Here is a 20981-nt window from a genome sequence, read left to right as displayed (position 1 = left end):
GCATTAAGCATTTATTCTGACTTTCCTGTAAGATCTGTGCCACTGAGTACCCAAATGGAAAATGACATGGAAGCTCCTTCTTAGAAAATTATCCCAACTAATAAATGAAAACAAATTTATAGAGTTGAAATTATACTATTTTGCAACTCTCAGTAAAGTGATGGATCTGTGCCTTGTGCATCACTGGATTTTAACATAAAAAGGAGCAAAAACCACATAGCGTAGGTTTCCCAATGAAAAGCACCACTACTTTGTTAAAGAGATAGACTTGGGTCTGGTCCACACCTCTGGATGCAGCTGCCAATGTGCAGGAAATACAAAAGACAGAGGAACTGCTCAAGCATTCCAGTTTATGGGATCTGCAGATTAAAACCCCACAGGAAAAAAGGAAGGGAGGGAGGGGAAGCTGCACGTTTTAAAGGAGACTTCAAAGACACATCATCCCTTTTTTTTTTTTAAATGAGCAAGGCTCAAAAACAGCAGCAAGGAAGATGCACACTGTGTTCATCTGTTCAGGCTGCTGTAACAAAATACCATAGACTGGGTGGCTTATAAACAACAGGAATGTATCTCTCACATTCTGGAGGCTGGGAAGTCCAGAATCAAGGTAGATTCTATGTCTGGTGAGGGACTGCCTCCTTTCTTACAGTGTCCTCACACAGCAGAAGGGGCAAAGGGTCTCTTTACAAGGGCACTAATTCTATTTATGGGGGCTCCACCCTCATGACTGAATCACCTTTCAAAGGCATCACCATCACCTACTAATCCCATCACCTTGTGGGTGAAAATTTCAACAAAGGAATTTGAGTGGGACATAGCATTCGGTCCACAGCACACACCTGGGTGGCAAATCCATAAAGAAATGCATAGAAGTGGCTGTTACAAGAATTGGGAAGGGTGAGGAACTATAAAGCTGTAACTGGGGTGGGGCAGATGGAGGAGGGGCTCTTAGGGGGACTAGCAAAGTTATGTGGTAACAAGGGTGTTTGGCTTACATAAGATCATGAAGCCACACATTTACTTCATATTGCTTTCTGTATCTCTTTTTTTTTTTTTTTTTTACAACAAAAACAAGAAAACAAACTTTTTTAAAGGTCTGCCTTTCCTGTAAAATCTGTGCCACTGAGTAACCAAATGGAAAACGACATAGACGCTCTAAGCTTGATCTAGACAAAAGCCAAAAAAGAAGGTTGCCAACTACTGTTACCAGCAGTGAACGTCCACACCCCCTGGTGCTGCAGCTGCCGAACCCTCATAGCATAGACCACTTAGTCCCAGCTCCCCAGATACATGAAGAGGCTTCAGGTCAATGGTGCAGCAGTCTGGGATGCTGGTTCCACTCTGACTGTGGTACCACATAGGACCTGGGCTGCTACTGGATTCCTTGTGAACAGGCCCTTTCTTCAATCCCAGCTCTAGTATTGAATACCAGTTTCCTATGGCTGAGACTCCAGGAGTCCGGTGCCTATGGAACAAAGTCATTCCTTATCTCTAGACTTCCAAGGAACCTCCAAGGCTTCACCTTGAGCCTTAGTCCCCTGATGGCTGGGCCTCCCTGATATGGCATCTTCCTGGCTAGACCCCTGGCCACCACCTGCTTCTGCAGCCCCTCACCCAAGACCACCACCCATCCTCTGCCTTCCAAGGGCATCCATCTGGCATCTGAAGCTACTAGGATTCCAGCAGCCAGGACATTCAGACGCTACCACTTTGCAAGAGCCACCCTGACTGCCTGACCCCACAGAGGGACGGTCCTTCTGCAGCCCAGGCCTTCCCCTGTCATGTGTGTACTGAACAAATGCATCCATCAGGTGAGCCCACTCCTCCAACCTCACTGCAGTTCTTTTCCTTTGACACGGCATGCCACCCAAGCCAGGTTTTCTGTTCCTTACACGTGACTCAGAAATCTCCAGAATTTTGAAATACCCTCAGATACATCATTCTTTTTAATGACTTCATTTGCTTTGGTTTGGAAATTGGGAATCGAAGAAGTGATGGACTATTGGGCAAATGCTGTATCTATCAGTGATAAAGCTTGCGTGAGAAATCAGGAGTCTCTCACAATGACTTTCTCCTACTTCCTCTCCATTCATCTACAGCTGTCATCTCTTTGCAAACACGCATCAATACTCAGCACCTCCTTGCAAGCTGCCATGGCCTCTGGGCCAGGAACTGGTCTGGGCAGGAAGAGGAGGCACTGGAAAGGCTGGGGGCATCGTGGTGTCATAGGTTGATAAAGGAGGTGCACAGAACCCTGCCCTGACACAGTGAAGAGTTATGGACTATCACAGGTTAATGGTATGCTAAATGCCAGTGAAGAAAATACATTATGCTACTGACACACACAAATCAAAAGCCATAAAGTCTGCACACGCATATATGCAGCTATTCCTCTTCTGCGAACTTATTCCAGGGAACTAACTACAGATGCATGAAAAGATTCAGCTACAAGTATGCTCATCACAGCAGCATTTATGAGCAGGAAATGTTGGAAGCAACCCAAATGTGAGACAACACTAAAGCAGTTAAATAAGCTATGGTATATCCATTCAAGGAGACTACGTAGTGGTAAGAATGTAATAAAATAACATTTTATTATATAACTGGTATATACATACATATACATCTTGATTTCATAACCGGTATGAAAAGATATTCATGAAATATCAATCAGTGAAAAGGCATGTTACAAATATTGTCACTGATAATATTTTCACCAATGCATTTGTAATCATTCTGATCTGATTTTTCTGATCAATACTTCATGAATATACTGATTCTATCGTTTAAGGTATTTATTTCCACAGAGAAAGGAATAGAAGCATATATATCAAAATGTTTTAAAGTATGATTAGCAAAGGTACTATTATTGTCTTCTTATCTGTTTTCCACTATAAACATAAACTGCATAATCAAAAATTAAAACAAAATTCTGTTCCTCCAGAAAGCTCCTTAGAAACTCCCCTGATTCTCTTGCTTACTCATTCTTGCTGTGTGTCCTCGCATTTGTGTGTTCAGGGTGTGTGCTACCCTTGAATCTTGCCAATAGTGTGGATTCCACCAATTTAGAGATCAAGGCTATAGCAAATGCATTGTAATTCAACGAATGGCTTAATAAGACGTGAGCTAACTTGTCTGCATACTGGAAGATGGGCTTTCCTAAGTGCGAGAAACCTTCATTCAAGGCTTACAAACAAAAAGCAAACAATAAATTAAAACTCTGATGCTAACCAAAGATTCAAAAAACAAAGTGCTATTTCATGATTACCATATTAGCAAACACGGGAAACAGTGATAGGAGCTGGGGCTGGTAAGGTTATAATAGGATACGCTGCAATGCAGGGCACTACGTAACATGCACTTTTAAAAGTCAACCCACTGGAAAAAGAAAATAGTTCATTTTTAGCTCTCATGACAGCACTGCTTTCCTTCCATAATAAGGTCCATTGTATCCTTAAAGCCCTTTTGCTTCGTCTTTTTTTCTTTATATTTTCTGAAATGTAAAGTTTCCTACATGACACAAGACATGGTAAAATGTCTTGTTGTTTCTACCTCTATGTTTATTACTGTCTTGTGTGAGTTTCGAAAGAACTTTCCAAGTGGAACCCCGTCCCTGCTGGGCATCTCAGGATCTACGTAGACAGGAGGCGGTGGGCAGGTACAGGGACAGGGAGGGAGAGTCCCTATTCTCATCTTCCCTCCATCTGCAGCCCAGTCTGTCTCCTCTTCTTCCACTAAACATGCTCAGGTACCTAAAGGAGAAGGCATAGCTAGAAAGACGGTACAGAGGCTACACAGCAAATTGCATCTCATCACAGAAACGTCAGCTGTCCTGCTCTGCAGGGGACCGACTGCTAACACAGATACATGGGCCCCCAGTACCAAATACAGGACTTATGAATGCCGAAGTGGGAGGAACCTCCAAGGAGGCTCCCAGACGCTCCCAGGTCCCTCCTCTATACACGCCATGGAGGGCCCTGGTGGTCATCAGTACCAGATCAGTGTAGCAATTTCTTTCATGTATATATATTTTGGTGAGCACGCTAAACAGAAAGTTAGCTGCTGCTGAGTGACTTTTTATTGGCAAGACTGCAAGAAGCACTCTCTCCTCAAGAAATTGGTTATTTGCAGAAGGCAGTTCTCCCGAGAATGTTCTGCAGCATGTCAACTACTTTGAGCATTGCTTTGCTTCACAATTCTTTTGTCTCACAATGTGTGTGTACGTGTGCCCACGCCTGTCTGTGGCTCTGGCCTGTGGTTACAGAAAAATGCAAAGAAAGTCACTGGAATGCTCTCTCCACCTCTCCCCGCATCCAGATGAAGATGGCATCGGGCAAGATGACTTCAACCAGAGACACACCTCAAAACAGTTCAGAGCACACGCCAAAGACAGTTCAGAGGGGCAATGGAGAGATTGCAAGCGGGCTCATCAGCTGGGCAGCATGGGATGCTCTGACATGCTGCAAGGCAGAGCCGATTTTTTAAAAGAAAAATATAGCCGGGGCCTCTTTCTCCCCCGGTTGTTGTTGACTCTCCAAAACACTGGCTCTGGCACGCGTTCTGATCCCTGGAGTTTGATGCACGTTTGATTCACAGACGGCAGCGTGTCTGCACCAGATGGCCTCGAGTTAATGAACACAAACTCATCACTTTTGCTCACCAGGGAAATGTGCAGCTCAATCTGATTTGTACTCTACAACTAAAAATATTTGAGTATTTTTAGGGAGCATTTTACCGAGACAAAATGGCACTTCAGGAAAGCGTTAAAAGAACAGAGACTAACCAGCGAACTGCAGCTGCAATCTTCTCCACGTTGATAAGCAGGCTCCTCAGATCATTCTTTCACCAACATGAAAGTAACACCCGATATGCTGCACAGGGACGACGGCCTCCTTCTGCGCCCCCTGCCTCCTCTTCAACTCTGCTGCCCTGCCCCAAGCCAAACCTGTGGTCCCAAAGCACAGGGAGAGCTCTTTCCAAACACTGGATTTTCTCTCTCACATACCAGCAAAAACATGTCTCATGGGGTACACACACACGTACACACATAGTTTTTTCTATATTATTGTACTGTCTGCTCAGCTACATGTTTTTATATATGAGAATTTAAGATTCAGGAAAAATTCACTACATGAACCGAACCCTACGACATCTCCATCCTGTCCAGCTAGGACAGAACTCTGTTCACAAAGTGTGCTCCAGCTTATCGGCACCAGCACACAAAATAGCTGATGCCCAATGATGAATCGGGAATTAGGAAGCTATTTCGTCCAGCTCGTTTCTCCCTTCTCCAAACTCCCATATTTTCTGCTGTTTTATACAGAAATCTTAGTGATTCAACTAAGGAACATTAAAGTCATAACTTTCTAAGTCAGTGTGATCCTCAACACAGTCAACGACCACACAGCTGTGTTCTCTTCTCATTAAATGTGGCCGTCGGACAGCCAGGGTCCAGAGAAGCACCTCATAGCCTTAAAACCTGCATCTCTTCTGGGAGTTTATTAGGAAAACCAGTCCGGGTTCATCCAGACCTGCTGTATCCAAATCTGCATTTTATCGAGATCCCCAGGTGACTCTGGTGAACATGAAAGTTTGAGAGGTACTGTCTTCTAGTCATCTCACTATGGATAACCATCTTCGAACCCAGACCACAAGTCTTCTCACGGGTGGCACTGTCTAAAAGGGGAAGTAGTTTAATCATCTCCCATCCTCCCCTACAAAAGTATTTTATAAGTACCAGACGTTCACAAAAACCTTTCAATTTTTACAGAGAGAATCTATACAAATAAAAGTCACTTTCAGGTGGGCACAGTGGCTCACGCCTGTAATCCCAGCATTTTGGGAGGCTGAGGCAGGTGGATCATGAGGTCAAGAGATCGAGACCATCCTGGTCAACATGGTGAAACCCTCTCTCTACTAAAAATACAAAAATTAGCTAGGCGTGGTGGTGCACGCCTGTGATCCCAGCTGCTAGGGAGGCTGGAGCAGGATAATCGCTTGAACCCGGGAGGCAGAGGTTGCAGTGAGCCAAAATCATGCCACTGCACTCCAGCCTGACAACAGAGCAAGACTCTGTCTCAAAAAAAAAAAAAAAAAGTCTCTTTCAGACCAAAACAACCATCATTCATTACATGATGTTTTTTGGTAAAGACAAGCATGAGGGAGGGAAAGAGACAAATTTTCACTCAAATGGATGAGCTTGGAGACAAAGTGTCACCATCGAGGAACAAGCTTCCACCGAAGCATCTCAGGTTGCACTTGGCAGGACGTCCTCTGACTCACAGCCTTCTGGCTGCATAGGCAGCTTAACCGAGGTTCTCTTTATAGTCAATTCTGGAGCAGCTGCAGAGAATTCATGGGGAATAAGAGTTTTGGAGGGTGGCTTAAAAACACACTCTTTGTCACCTTAAGGAATGCCACAGGCAGGGCTGACAGTGGGAAGCCCTCTGGCTGCCTTGGACCTGCTACTTCCCCTCCCTGACAGCTGACTGTGCGGAGGGCTGAGACAGCCTGAAGCAACCCTGGGAACTGGAAGAGGGAAGGCACACTGCTGTGAAGCGGGAGGCGCGAGGCCTCAGGGGTGAGTCGGCTGGGGGCTCGGTCTGCTCCGTGCTGCCGTCATCGAGGGCTGCCGGCCTTGGCAAGGAGCCACCGTGCCCAGGCCAGAGACACAGGGCCAACCAGCTATGAGCCCACTCAGCCTGAAGCCCAGCAAAGCTGACTCTGCAAATTTGAGAGCTATTTTCTGGTTCCAGTTAAAACATTATAGCTACTGACCAGTGAGCTCCAATTCAGTGAGACAGCGATGGTGGTCCTGGACTCATTCAACTCTAAAATCCATCTTAATAGTAGATTCACTGGACGTCAGAGTACGAAGGGCTTTATAGGGCCTTTTCATCCACAGTGTCAGATCTAAATCCTTCTGAAGCCAGCAAGAACCATTAACGAGTGAAGGGAGAAGCATCCAGCCGGCGCTCTCTGGTCCAGAAATCTAACTGCTGGCTGCGTGCAGCGGCTGAAGACTTGGAACATGGCTAGTGCAAGCTGAGAAGCGCTGTGAGTATGAAACACAAAGTTTCCCAAAGATGCAGTAACTGTCGGGATGGACGGTGGGGACCAGAGCTATCTGCAAAGCAGGCGTCTTTGTGAAAAGCATCAGAATTCAAACTTTAAGGAAAGAAACGAAGACTGCAGACCAAATTCCACTCGTAGGTCTCTGGATTGTGGCTAATGATTTCACAGAAAAAGAGGAAGTGCCCCAAATGGCCCAGCTGGAGAATGGAAAGTTTCAAGTACAATCTGAGTCTCTCAACTCAGAACTAAGTCCATCATTTCTACGTAGGGAGGCCTGTTTAACCAGGCCACAAGCTTCAGTGGTAGCTGGGAGGGAACCTGTGACCTTCAGCGAGGCTCCACCTCTCTGGAATGTGTGTCTGTAACACAAGGGGGTGACGGGGAAGGCCCTTCAATGCCCTTGGGCTCTGACATGCTAGCAGCAGTGAGCCTCACAGAGAGAACTCAGGAGTGACCGGTACAGACATCAAGGACACAGGGCTAGAGGGGCCAAAACAGTAACGGGGAGATGGCAGTTTTCTCAGAACTAAAAGAGCCCCAGCTTGTGTTAGTAACATTTCATTGAATAAATATTTCTTGCTTTCCAATCAAGGAGCGCCAGGCCCCATACTAGGCATAGAAGGGACGAAGGCCACAAAAGCAACTCAGGCGGGGTCTTCCTCATCATTGAGGCAGGAGCCAGGGAAGGCTTCCAGAGGGGAACAGAGACCTGTGCTCAAGGGATGTTCAAGGTCACGAGCGCACGTTAGCAAACGCGTAAGATGCCACGCAGAAGCAGAGGAGAAAAGCAATATCAAAGGGATGTGGGGGGGCCTCACAGAAGAGTCAGAGTTTTCATTAAATCCCGAAGAATGAATAAAAAAGGAAAAGATATTCTAGGCAAAGGGAACAGTATGTGTGCAGGCCAAGGATGATAAAACCACAGAGAATGGGGAAGAGCACGGCGGAGCAAAAACCCAGTTCACTGCATCAGAAGCACAGATTGCTATTAAAACCATTCGAAATGGCTGCTTTGCCCCTATGACAGCAAAGGTTAATCCTCCAGCAGAGTCAATGTTGATGTTACCAAAAGCAATTTCTAAATATAAACTTCAGCAATTTAAACAATAAATGTATTCTGTTTTATTTGTAATTGTTTTAATTTATGATTATCATGTATAATTTGCATTATCTAATCATGTTTTAGAATGAATAGATGTATCGCATATGATTATTCAAATTTTGTCAGCATTCTTGTTATTCCATTCTCTTAGGCTGGTGTTCTACACGGCGCTGGCATTCTCTGAATGTTTTATCTTCATCAGATACGTAAATCCAGGGACCAAAATACCAAGCTGGCAGGCTCTTTTAGATCTCGTGAGAGATAGGGCGGCTGTTTCCCTCTTTTCCACCACGCTGGTCTCTGAGATCATTACGCACACCCATGTGCCTTGTCCCCAGCAAGCCTTCTCCTGCCAAGACCCTGCAGATCCCAGCTACCTGTTGGTCCCCAATTCTGCCAACCTATCCCTCTTTCCAGTCTGACGTGTAACTGCCGAGTTTTAATGAGTAAGGAGATAAATATTTTAGATGCCTTGGTAGTATGAACTGAACTTCTACTAAAGAAAAGCCAGGGCCAGGCATGGTGGCTCACACCTGTAATCCCAGCACTTTGAGAGGCAGAGGCAGGCGGATCATGAGGTCGAGAGATTGAGACCATCCTGGCCAACATGGTGAAACCCCGTCTCTACTAAAAATACAAAAATTAGTCGGGCGTGGTGGCGTGTGCCTGTAGTCCCAGGTACTCAGAAGGCTGAGGCAGGAGAATTGCTTGAACCAGGAGGCAGAGGTTGCAGTGAGCCAAGATCATGCCACTGCACTCTAACCTGAATGACAGAGCAAGACTGTGTCCGAAAAAAAAAAAAAAAAAGGCAATAATTTCTGGATATAACTTGGGAAATAAGCATTTGGCCATGCTGCTGGTGTGGGCCTCAACAACAACAAAAATACCCAGAGAGAAGGCCCTAGCACGGATTCAAATACAAAGCAATTTACTAGAACTACAAAAGGAAGGACTGAGTAAACACTGATGGTTCAGACACATAATTAGGCTGCTACTCTGTCTATAAGGTCACACGATTTACAAGCAAACTCTTAACTGCAGGTTTGAATTCATCAATCCCAAATCCATCTAAGGATGAACCCATCTTAATGTGAGGGTTATTCTAGATGCAATGACCAGCTGCATCATTCATTTGTTCAACAGATATTTACCATGTGCCTACTCTATAAATGGCAAAGACAAGCGAGGGTGGATGTTTCCATGAGCTTAGTTCAGTAAGGGAAAGAAGACAACCGCATCAATCACTACCGTACAGAGTAGTAGCTGTAACTGCCATTGGAGACAAGGGAATGTTCAGTCTTTGTTTAGGCTGCGGAGGTGGTAAAGGCAGCAGAGAAGAGGGGAGGAAAAGGCATGTGCTAGAAATGACAACTAGGGCAACTGGATTGAAAAGTCAAGTGCGTGGCAAGGAGTAATGAGCACTATGGACAGGATTATTTCATACGGTTGAGAGCTCTGAATGCTAGGCTGAAACATGTGAGGCCACAGAAGGGTTTCCCACAAAGCAGAAGCATAAGCAAAGTGGAACTTCGGGATGGCGTGGAGGATGGATTCGAGAGGGTGACTGAGACTGGAACCCAGTGATCAGGTGGCAGGATGAGGTCAGAGTCCAAACCAGAACAAAGGCTGAGGTGGGAATAAAAAGGAATGAACAGAAATGAAAGAGATGAAGAAGATGAGGACCCACTGATAGCTGCAGGGGATAAGGTACAGGGTTTGTGAACACGGTGGGACTTTACAAATGGGGACATCACAAGGAGGAATGGCTTGGGAGAAAGATCAAAGGTTTGGTTTTAGACATGTTAATTTTGAGATGCAAGTGGGATATCCAGTTGCAGATATCTGTAAGGCAGGGAGAAATGCAGACCAGAGGGTGGAAAGGGGGAAATTCATCAGGCTGTATTTGGTATTCATCAATCATTTGTTTAATCAACATTTACTATAAGCTGACTGGAGCCAGACATGGTGCGAGGGACTACAGAAGATACAGTGATGAATGAGACAAAACCCCTGCCCTCAAGGAGTGTTTGGACCAAAAGGGAAAATGAACCAGTAATGACTAATATAAAGGGGACATGTGCTGTGATCAAAGTGCAGGTGCTGTGAAAACACACTGGCAGGGGCTTCCGCCAGAATGATGGAGTGTGGAAAGAGGGTCTGCGAGCACAGGGAACAAGGAACAGCAGCACCTTCGGTTGGGGGAATCGCGAGAGGCTGAAGATACAAATGGACACTAGTCTGACTATATGAAAACAGAACCTTGGCCCACAACGTGCAGCAACCAGCCCAGGAAGCCAACCTACTGTTTAGAGTCACTAGTTCAGGAAGCCAAACAACAACCCCTTCAGCAATCAGCCCCAAATGACAAGGACTTGATTCATTTTCCTGACAGTTTCCCTAACTTTTGTCCTGGCTTCCAATTCTAGAACCCAAGAAAGTCAAATATGTGCCCCTAACCTATTATTACAGTAGGCTATTGTTAGCCTACCTGCAACTTCCGCAGGCCAACAGCCTCCAATCAGGACATACTTGAAGCTTTCCCTCTTTTCCACTCTGGAGCTTTCTCTCTTCTGCCTGCCTTTGAGTCTCTGACGTATGCAAGTGCTAGTGGCTGGCTCTCTGGCTGTAGCAAGCTCTGATTCAAGAACCTTTGCTTCTTTCCATTTGGTGGTCTTCGTTTATTTCCCTATCAGCATGTGAGTTATGAAGGCTGGGGTGCAGTGGATGCATGAGGGGATGGACAGTCCCCAGAGTGGGGGAGGGTGTTTATACTTAGGAGAATGGGGAGCCAGCAGCCATACTAGAGAGGACCTTATAAGCCATGAGCAGGGCTATGAAAGTGCATCCGGAGTGCAAAGTCATCCACACAGAGGTGAGAGCTGATTCTGAATCTTCAGTCCCATCGCTTCAGGACTAGGTTCAGTGAATAAGCAAAGGAATGGGTGAGAATAAGACTACATTTATTGAGGTCAGGACCCCAAGTCACTCAGTCTTTGCCCACATATAAGAGAAAAGAGGGCCAGGGATGGCCTGGTATCCTTAGGGAACTTGGTAAATTCGGAACACTGTACAAGAGGTCACAGTTGAGCTGCCCTCACATACATGTACACATAAACACAACACGATGAGCCAAGCAAATAAACAAAACACTAGGAAGGTAGGAATGGATGGCTGAACTATGATTCTGTATGTAGGTTGTAGGTTTCCAAGTGGTTAGAGTAGGTTGCCAAGTGATTAGACTAAATAAAGTAGGTTGCCAAGTGGTTAGACTAAATAAAGACTTGAGTGAGCTGAAATGCCTCCATTTTGAACACAGGCTGCAACTAAAAGGTAGATTTGACCTTTTAGTCTCCTCCTAGTGCCTTTAGTTTCATGCAAACACATCTTGATTTGCCAAACCTTTTTAGAGTGAGCTTAAAACACCAGAAAAGAAACGGAAACCTGAATAAGGCACTTCTCACAATGTAATTATTTTTAAATGTGCAATATGTAATAGAGATGTTTAGCCTCTCATAAGTTTTTGGAAAATATATTTATTAGAATTCTTCATAATTATTACTTGTAATAATACATCCCATTGGTATAGTCCTCTACCACTTTGAAGATTCTTCCAATCATATTTGATTTTTACATTGTGTGAGAGATGAAACAGAAGTGTGTGTGTGTGTGTGTGTGTGTGTATGTATGTGTTGAAGTCAGGTGGTGATAATGGTGGTCCCTTGGATCACTTGGTCCAAGACTTTTTTATTCATGAGGAATGTGACTCCTATGATCACACACTCAGTTAGAAATGGATGTGACACGGGAAACACCTCAACTCTGGCTGGCCCTCCTTATATGCTTAGTAACCTATTCCCATCTAACTGACATGGAAACTGAGGCTAAGGTGGGAAGACCATTACACTAACACCCTCGACAAATCACACCTCCTGGTATCTACACTAAGAGGGACAGTCCCCATCCCCACATTAACTTTGGGCTTGAATATATGACTTGTTTTAACCAAGGAACATCAGTAGAGGAGGCAGAGGCTTGATAAGCACTTGGAATTGGGGCTCAGCATGGCGTCATCATCTCTAGAGCCAATCCAGGCCAGGCTAACCTTGAGGGGGAAAGACCACGGAAAGAGAGAGGGAAGTCCAGACAGCCCGATCATCCCAACTGAGCCCAGCCTCCAGGTGACCCACCAACCGAATGCTGTCCCATGACTGAGTCCATGCAAAATCGACAGAACAACGCAGCCAACCCACAGAATCACAAGAATAATTATTTTTGTCTTAAACCACCATGATTGGGGTAGGTTGTTACGCTGTGATAGATATCTGACACACTAAGGAAGAATAAATATGTCCACTGCAGTCATTCCCAGGCCCAAGAGTGAACCTGAGGTCTTGCACACCACCTCACACGGTAATGGAGAATGTGTTCGTGAACTGAACTATCCCTGACATGCAAACCTGAGATCAAGTTCTAGATTCATTCAAACTCACGGTAGTTAGCTCATTCAGATCCTTAATGATCCTTATTTAATGCAACATACTCCTTTACCTCAAGACCATTGGAAATGGCTGGCTTTTTATTTTTTTATTTTTTTATTTTTTTTGATGGAGTCTCACTCTGTCACCCAGGCTGGAATGACAGTGGCGCAATCTTGGATCGGGGCAACCTCCATCTCCCAGGTTCAAGCGATTCTCCTGCCTCAGCCTCCCCAGTAGCTGGGACTACAGGTGCCCACCACCATGCCTAATTTTTGTATTTTTAGTAGAGATGGGGTTTCACCATATTGGCCAGGCTGGTCTCGAACTCCTTATCTTGTGATCCACCTGCCTCAGTGGAAATGGATGGCTTTGAATGCCCGATGGTGGAGGGATTCAGCCATCACTCTCCAGACCACCATTAGAGGTGAACAGCTGCTGAGAGATCACTGTACAGATGGGGTGAAGGAAGACCAGAGAATCAAGGCACTTGCCTCAATCATACTGCTGCTAGTACAAGGGACAATATGAGAATCCAGGTCTTCTCAGCTCAAAGCCAGCATCTTTTGGGTGATACATGCAACTTCCTTAGCAAGAGGGAGAAGCTCCAGTCCTGTGGCTTAGAGATATGGATCATATGTCATTCTAGGCAACATGATGCTATCTGGGACTATAGAATGTTCTATCTTCAAAGTGATCTTTGGGTAAACAAGAGCCACAAGTGGTAACTCCCAGAGAGACACTCAGCAAGACTGAGGATGAATCAATTGATTCATTCATTATTGATACCCACATATGTCTGAACAGGATCTGAGGTAGCAGAGCAAATTATTTTATTTGGTTGGGTAGATAAAACTAGTTATTTATAAAAGATTATTTTAAAATCTCTGTCCTTTGTTATTTTTTGGTTTTGTTGCTGTTTGCATATGAAGTCTTCAAATTTATGTATGATGTTTTAATATTAAAATTTTTTCATCAGAAATCTATTGACTTGTGTGTGCAGGTCACTAGGGACCCCCCACCCTTTACAAATGTGAAGTGCTATGTTTACGTTTGTTGAATGAGGAGAACTGGGTTACCTACCCTCAACTAAGCTCTCCCACGAACTGATGTAGGAGACAATTAAAGAGTGGTTTGGGAACGCAGTTTGCAAATGGATGGTGCTACAGAAGCAGACACTCTACTTTGCGGGGAAAACAAGAAAAAGAAAACCATATGCCAGAAACAAATTCTAATCATCATACATCATGCTGCAGGTTATTCAACTGCAATAATACTATTCACTGCTTCATTATGAGGTTTCATTCCACCTTGAAATCACTGATCACTCCTGCATGACATACAGCATGGATTGTTGGGTCTGACATGTAAACTAATTACATCTGATCTTAGCTCTGCCTTCAGTCTGTTGGGAAGGCAGATAGAGACGGTGTTCTCACCACGGATCCTGGAATCCCTTTCCCCTGTGATGCTGCTGAGCAAGCCTGAAGGTTGTTGGGAAAAGGAACAACTGAGACCAAGAGATGAAGAAAAGCTGGTCATGATTTCTAGAAGTAGTGACTGCTATAATATTACAAATGTATCCCTCTAAGAATTAGTTGTAAAGCTAAAATGTGTGTGTATGTATGTGTGTGTGTGTATGTGTATGTGTGTGTGTGTGTGTGTAATGCTTATGCGAGATGTCAGTTCCTTTCCACACATTATCTCATTTAATTTTCCCAGCAAGCCTATGAAGCAGCTATTTTTTATTATCCACATTTTATGTACGAGAAAGTTCAGGCCAGAGAAGTTAAGACACTTGCCCAGGGTCACACAGTGGCAGGGCTGGGATTGGAACCAAGTTGTCTTTCGCTGGAGCCCGGTCCCTAAGTCACTCAATTGGGATGCAGGGGCAAGTCCAGTGGGCAGAAGCTCTGGGTTATTAACTGGGCTTGGCACCCACGCTGTGTGAGCTTGGGAGCACTGCTTTACCTCTTTGGGGCTCAGGTTCCTCGTCTGTAAGGCCAGGGAACTGGGCTGGGCTCGGACGCCTTCCCTAAGACCCTGCCCCAGCTGTGCTGCTCAGTGATACAATGGCCTCAGCTTTGACTTCTGTGCTTCTCTGTGAGGCAGACGAACAGGGTGGGGTAACCTGTGCAATCAAGATCAGCAGGTCTGTGTGGCTCAGAGGCCCCCGGGGACTCCAGAATCTTTTCCAGGATCCACAAGGTCAAAATTATTCTTATCGTCATGCTAAGATGTATTTCCCTGTTCACTCTTATTCTCTCATGAGTGCAGGTAAAGTTTTCTGGAAGCTACACAGACTGTGATGACATCATCTCTCTGAAGGATGAAGGAATGAACGTGTGCTTGGGTTTTTTTAATTTCTCAGTTTTAATTTTTAATCTGGTAAATATCCAACAAAAGTTTGTTGGGGTCCTTAATAATTTCTGAGTGCAAAGAGGTCCTGAGGCCAAAAAGTCTGAGAACTGCTGCTCAAGGCCATGCCTTGCGAGACCCGTGGAAACAAAAGAGCTGAAAAATCTCAATACACTGGAGAACAGAACTTAAGAATGAAAAGCGTTGCTTTTGCACAGCTGATTACTAATCAGACATTTTTAACTCCTTGAACCCAGCTGACACACACAGCTTAGATGGCAGTGGAAAAACTCTCCTAGATAAGGACCTTACGGTTAAGCTTCCCCAAAGCCCCCAACCTTGGGCTGGAAGCCCACCACCCAAGAGGCACAGCTTATGTCACGTGACAAAATGCATTGATGGAAAACAGAGTTCTAAATGTATCTTAGTTGGCACTGTCCTGAGCCATGCCTTCCTCATCAACAGCTGACTGTTTAATGTTCACATCTCTTGGGCAAGTCATCTGCCCATTCATGCCCATTGCAGATAGAGCTGCAGATAGAACACTGCAAGTTAGGAGCTTGGCACATGTCATCTCACTTACGTCACACCATCAACCTCTGAGGTTCATATGATTAGATCCACTTTATAGATTAGGAAACAGACTGAGAGGTGAAGTTACTTATCCAGGCTCAAACAGGTACCGAAGTCTGTCTGATGCCCAAGACTAAGTACTGGTCTACTACCTTGAGATGTCCAAGCCCAGCTCCGTATGAAAATCACTTAGAGAGTTCATATGGTTTAAATATATGTCCCTGCCCAAATCTCATGTTGAAATGTAATTTCCAGTCCAGAAGGTGGGGCCTAGTGGAAGGTGTTTGGATCATGAAGGCAGATCCTTCATGAATGGCTTGGGCCATTCTTTGGTGATAAGTTGGCTTTCACTCTGAGTGCATAGGAGATCTGGTCTTTCAAAATGTATGGCACTTCCCCCCAATTCTCTCTCCCTTGCTCCTGCTTTCACCATGTTATGTGCCTGTTCCGCCTTCACCTTCCTCCATGATCAGAAGCTTCTTGAGGTCTCCCAAGAAGCCGAGCAGATGCCAGCACCATGCTTCCTGTAAAGCCTGCAGGATCATGAGCCAATTAAACCTCTTTTCTTTATAAATTACTCAGTCTCAGGTATTTATGGCAATGCGAGAACTGCCTAATACAGGAGTTTTAAACAGTTCACATTTCCTGGCCCCACCCCTAAGGACCCTAATTCAGTAGGTCCGGGGGGTGGGGGGCTCTGGAATCCACAGAGCCCTACAAATAGACAACCTCTTGCTTAGCATCTAAATTAAGGATCTGATCAGTTGGAAATTACTTCATGTTGGAGGCTGTTTCCACATCAACGTGTTTATTGTGTTTCTTATCAGGGCCATCTTTCTTCTCAAAGAAATAGCATTTTGATTCCCACATAAGAATTGTTCTTTCTGTGAAGACAAGTAGGGACCAAGTGAACAGAGAAACTGATGCGAGATGCTCTTTGCTGATGCCTTTGCAGGTTTTAATTCTGTATATAGGTTGCTTCTACATTCCCTCCCCCTTGAATGTGGAAGTACTTGGTAAATATCTTTTGAATGGAATCAAAACATGCCATCCTCACCACTTTATAAAGTGGGTATAATCACTTCCAATCTGGAGGGACACAGTGACTCATGCCTGTAATCCCAGCACTTTGGGAGGCTGAGGCAGGTAGATCACTTGAAGCCAGGAGTTCAAAACAAGCCTGGCCAACATGGCGAACCCCTCTCTCTACCAAAAAATACAAAAATTAGCTGGGCATGGTGACACATGCCTGTAATCCCAGCTACTCGGGAGGCTGAGGGACGAAAATCACTTGAACCTGGGAGGCGGAGGCTGCAGTGAGCCAAGATCACGCCACTGCACTCCAGCCTGGGTGACAGAGTGAAACTTTGTCTCAGATAGATAGATAGTAATTCCTAATTTGATGGCTCATAGGCTTGTCACTCTATGTGGAATTGGGATACACATTTTTTTGTTTGTTTGATTGCCAAAATCTAGCTCAACACCCTGGTGGTATTAATCCATAAAAGTATGGACACCTGGGGTCAGCTTGGGAGATCTGAGAATGGCACCAAGCTCTGCTGGGAATGGGCAGGACTGGCACTGTGGTCTCCGAGCTCTGCTGGGAGTGGGCAACTCTGGCTCTGTGGTCTCAAGTGGCTGCCTCTTCCCCTTTGCCGTCTCTTTCCCAGGCTGTGACAGCATTATTGGCCACCCCTATTCTCACATGGGCCCACACGGGCCAGGAAATGGCAGTGCTGATAGCTCTATCATCGTAGACACACACAAGCCAGCCAGGGCAGCTGACTTGGGGATCGATGAAGATTTTAAGAAGATGGAGAACAGAGGCCTGGGTGGGATAGGGCCTGAGAACAGCCTAGAAGGGCAGACTATAGGGTCCCTATGATCCCTCTTGTTAGCTGTCAGACAGCCTGTATTGAAAATGTCTTGGTTTACAGGGGATAAAACAAACACAAAAATCCTGACCATGAAGAACAGAACAGACACTGAACTCATTGTTCTTGTGTTGTACGTGCTGACATCTAAATAGACCCAATTCAAAAGTAGGCAGTGTGGACCTGAATCGTAAGTTTTGTAAACTCATGAAACAAAGTCAAGTCTAATTTCAAAAATGAGTTGCCTTCTGAAGAAGTTATTTAGCCAGAAAAGTTACAGAAAGAGCCTGTCTCCATGCTCAAATAAAGAGACGGTAACGGAAGAGTTTTACAAACTGTAACTCTAACACCATCACTTGGTGGGTGTCCCTGACTTACAGTTTTCATTCCAAAGCCAAGGGGCTGGGAAAGGCAGGGGCCAGAGAGAAGATCAATGAAAATTTTCATCTGTCAGCCACTCTCAACTTATCTCTGCAATCAAGGTATCTCAGTTCATAAGAATAAGGGAACAAACCCAGTGAATTAAAAAACGGAAAAGAATAAAATGCCAGATCTTTCATCAGTTAGAAAATGTAGTTTGGCAAGGACTGGAAACTTGCCTGGCATTTGCACCCCACAACCCAATTCTGCCAAAACCTTACTTACACTTGTAGAGCATTTTCTGGATTACAATCTTTGCCTGCATATCAGCTCCCTAGAGCCTCACAAAAACCCCCAAAGAGAGTGATCAGGGCAAGGGTTGGTAGCTCGATTTAGCAGGTTAGGAAACTATTTGTTCAAAGTTGTACGAATCACCAAAGCACCACAAAAGTCCATTAAAAGGGCTTTCGGTACACAGGTGGCACTTCTCGGAGAATTTCTGTGTGACTTCTTCACAGCATTTTCTCAATCCTAAAACAGTTTTTCTTTCTACACAATTCTTCTTTAAATTTATTATTATTACTTTGATTGACAAATCATAACTGTATACCTTTATGGGGTGCAATGTGATGTTTTAATATATGAATACAATGTAGAATGTAGAATAATCGAATCAAGCCAGTTAGCATATCCATCCCCTCACTTACCTGTCGTTTTTTATGGTGAGACATGTTAAATGTGCTCTTAGTTATTCTGAAATACAGACTACATTATTGACTACAGTCACCCTGCTGTGCAATAGATCTCAAACCCTATCCCTCCTGTGGATCTGAAACTCTGCATCCTTTGACCAACAACTCCTCCTTCCTTCCCCACTCCACCCTGGCCTCTGGCCTTTCTAATTCCCTGCTTTAGGATTTCAACTTCTTCAGATTCCACATATAAGTGAGATCACGCGGTATCTGTCTTTCTGTGTGTGCCTTATTTCACTCAACACGAAGAACACAATGATTCTAGAGCACCTTTTGCTTTCTGCTAGTATTGCTTTCTCGCGGCCCACTTTTCTAGGTTCCTCTTTCACACAGGTGTGCATACAGTGGTTCACAGTTTTCTTTCCTACTCCTGCCTAATTCCTCACACGTCCTATTTGCCTTTTTCTCCCACTTAAGGATATTTTTTTCTTCGGCTGCTCTTTGATCATCCCTTAGGTTCATTTCTCGTATCTTCTATCAACTCCCCTAACCCCTGCTTTCCTGGGCCACCCAGTTTACCTCCCTACTTCCAAGTCTTATTAGTCTTGCATCAGAAACACGAAGCCCCGCTGTCATAACAAAGAATGCGTGCATTTGTGAAGACCACTTTACAAACTAATTTAGCAGAAAGAAGGCACCTTGCTGCATACTAATAATGCTTTAATAACGTTTTCTTGAAGATGGCTGCACCCAGGTGAGTTGAGCAGAGGAGGCTGCAGTGAGCCCCGGCATGACTGAGGAAGACCAGGGACGCACTGGCTGCTAAGAGAGGGGGAGTATAAGGTTCAAGAGGAAAAACCATTCACTGGATGACCCTATCAAGGAAAATGCAACAATATTCAATATCAGAACCAGAAAAATTAACCAACTTCCAGAGGCAGAGAGGAATCTGCTTGCACATGGATCGACGTATATCGGACTTAATGCTGCTCTCTGTAGCCTAGTAGCACACAGTCTCTTTGGATACCTCTTAAAAGTGACATAGGCTTATAGAGCTGCTGGCCTAGCAATGTGATCCTATTTGACTGTGCACACACCTGACGAGGGGTTTGTGAGTTTACCTTTGCAGACAGGTGATGTGAATTGCGAAACCTGTACGATTTACAAGGCTTGGATTCGCTGGTCTTATCTTTACCGTTGTTTTCTGGGCTACACTGGTGAATGGCAGCCTTGCAGCCAGGTAGGACTCAGCCCTGCTACCAGAGAAAGGAAACAATGCACTGGATTAGAATTTCTACGCCTGTCTTTGTAAAGATGTTAATTCTCATTTTGCTCCAGACTGTGTTTGCAACAAACGTTGGGTCTAGACAATTAACTGCTTATAAAGGTCGTTCAATTGCCTAAATCTGGCCTAGAAATCCACTGATTTCAAGCAAATGTGTATACACACAAACAATGTAAAAATAACCTATCTTTAATGTATGAATAAATAGAGACTTGTAATTTATCATGTAAGTTACAACTCTGGGATCAACATCAAAAGGCTATACAGAGCAACAAAAAGCTGAATCCCAGTAAGGGCTACTCATGTAAACAAGAGCATAATTTCACTGGTTTGCCCAATACTGTCTTTTCCTCACTTATTCCACTCTGCATCAGACACTGAGTTTGGTCTGTAACACAAGAGGGAAAAATAACCATATAGCAATTTTCACTGATGACTTTGTAAAGAAGCCAAACACAAATGAAAATGAAAAAAAAAAAAGGATTAACAAATTTTTTCTATCACAAGTGCTCGGGTGTCGGGCTCTGTGGATTCCTGAAACCACACAGCACCCCTTGTGTGAATATGTGTAAAAATCATATATTAGTGTTTAAGTCAACCAAGTGTCTCTGGCATAATAATATCCCTCAAATCAGGTCCTTTTTTTTTTCTCACACTATTTTTCTTTCCTACTAAATCTTGCTATTTTACTAAAAGATTTTGTGTTTGCAAATGTGTTTCTGCCACCAGAAGGAACCACAAAAATTCCTCAACCATTAGCCCATGATCTTGACAAATTAAACACTGGTGACACATTCTTTTAATGTAATATTGGCAAGATAAGGAATGAGGAGAAAGGAAGGAGTGATCTTCCTCCTAGAGCCCATTCCCTATTTATAAATCTGTGAGGGTGTGACATGTCCAGAGGGAATCTACCTGGCCCAGTGACAGAATGGAATGAGCAGGCACAGAGCTTGGAGGCAGGGAGCCGGAGTGTGCATCCCAGGCTCCCCCATGTAGTATCATGTGGTCTCAAGTTACCAGTTGCTTCTCCTGGAGAGAGATTAGAGTGACAGCCTCACAAGCTCCCTATGAGAAGCAGACGAGAGAATGTTTGTGAAAGTTCTTTCTGCACTCCCCAAGTCTGCTGACTGGTCCTATGCTGGGGGAGGCAGGTGACCATCCATAGCCAAATCCCAGTGGGTGCCC

General features: G+C 44.6%; 1 protein-coding gene and 1 long non-coding RNA gene across 5 annotated transcripts in view; both read right to left on the bottom strand.

Moving 5' to 3' along the window:
• MSRA (methionine sulfoxide reductase A) overlaps positions 1–20981 on the bottom strand; it is a 423943-nt gene that overhangs the window by 128828 nt on the left and 274134 nt on the right. The gene's annotated exons all lie outside the window — the stretch shown is intronic.
• LOC126961127 (uncharacterized) overlaps positions 2754–20981 on the bottom strand; it is a 31692-nt gene continuing 13464 nt past the window's right edge. The window contains exon 2 of the long non-coding RNA XR_007728195.1: positions 2754–20861. This is a non-coding gene — a long non-coding RNA (uncharacterized LOC126961127). The remainder of the gene's footprint in view (positions 20862–20981) is intronic.

The sequence above is a fragment of the Macaca thibetana genome, chromosome 8 (assembly GCF_024542745.1).
Source record: "Macaca thibetana thibetana isolate TM-01 chromosome 8, ASM2454274v1, whole genome shotgun sequence".
NCBI lineage: Eukaryota > Metazoa > Chordata > Mammalia > Primates > Cercopithecidae > Macaca > Macaca thibetana.
This window is presented reverse-complemented; position numbering and strand designations above follow the sequence as displayed.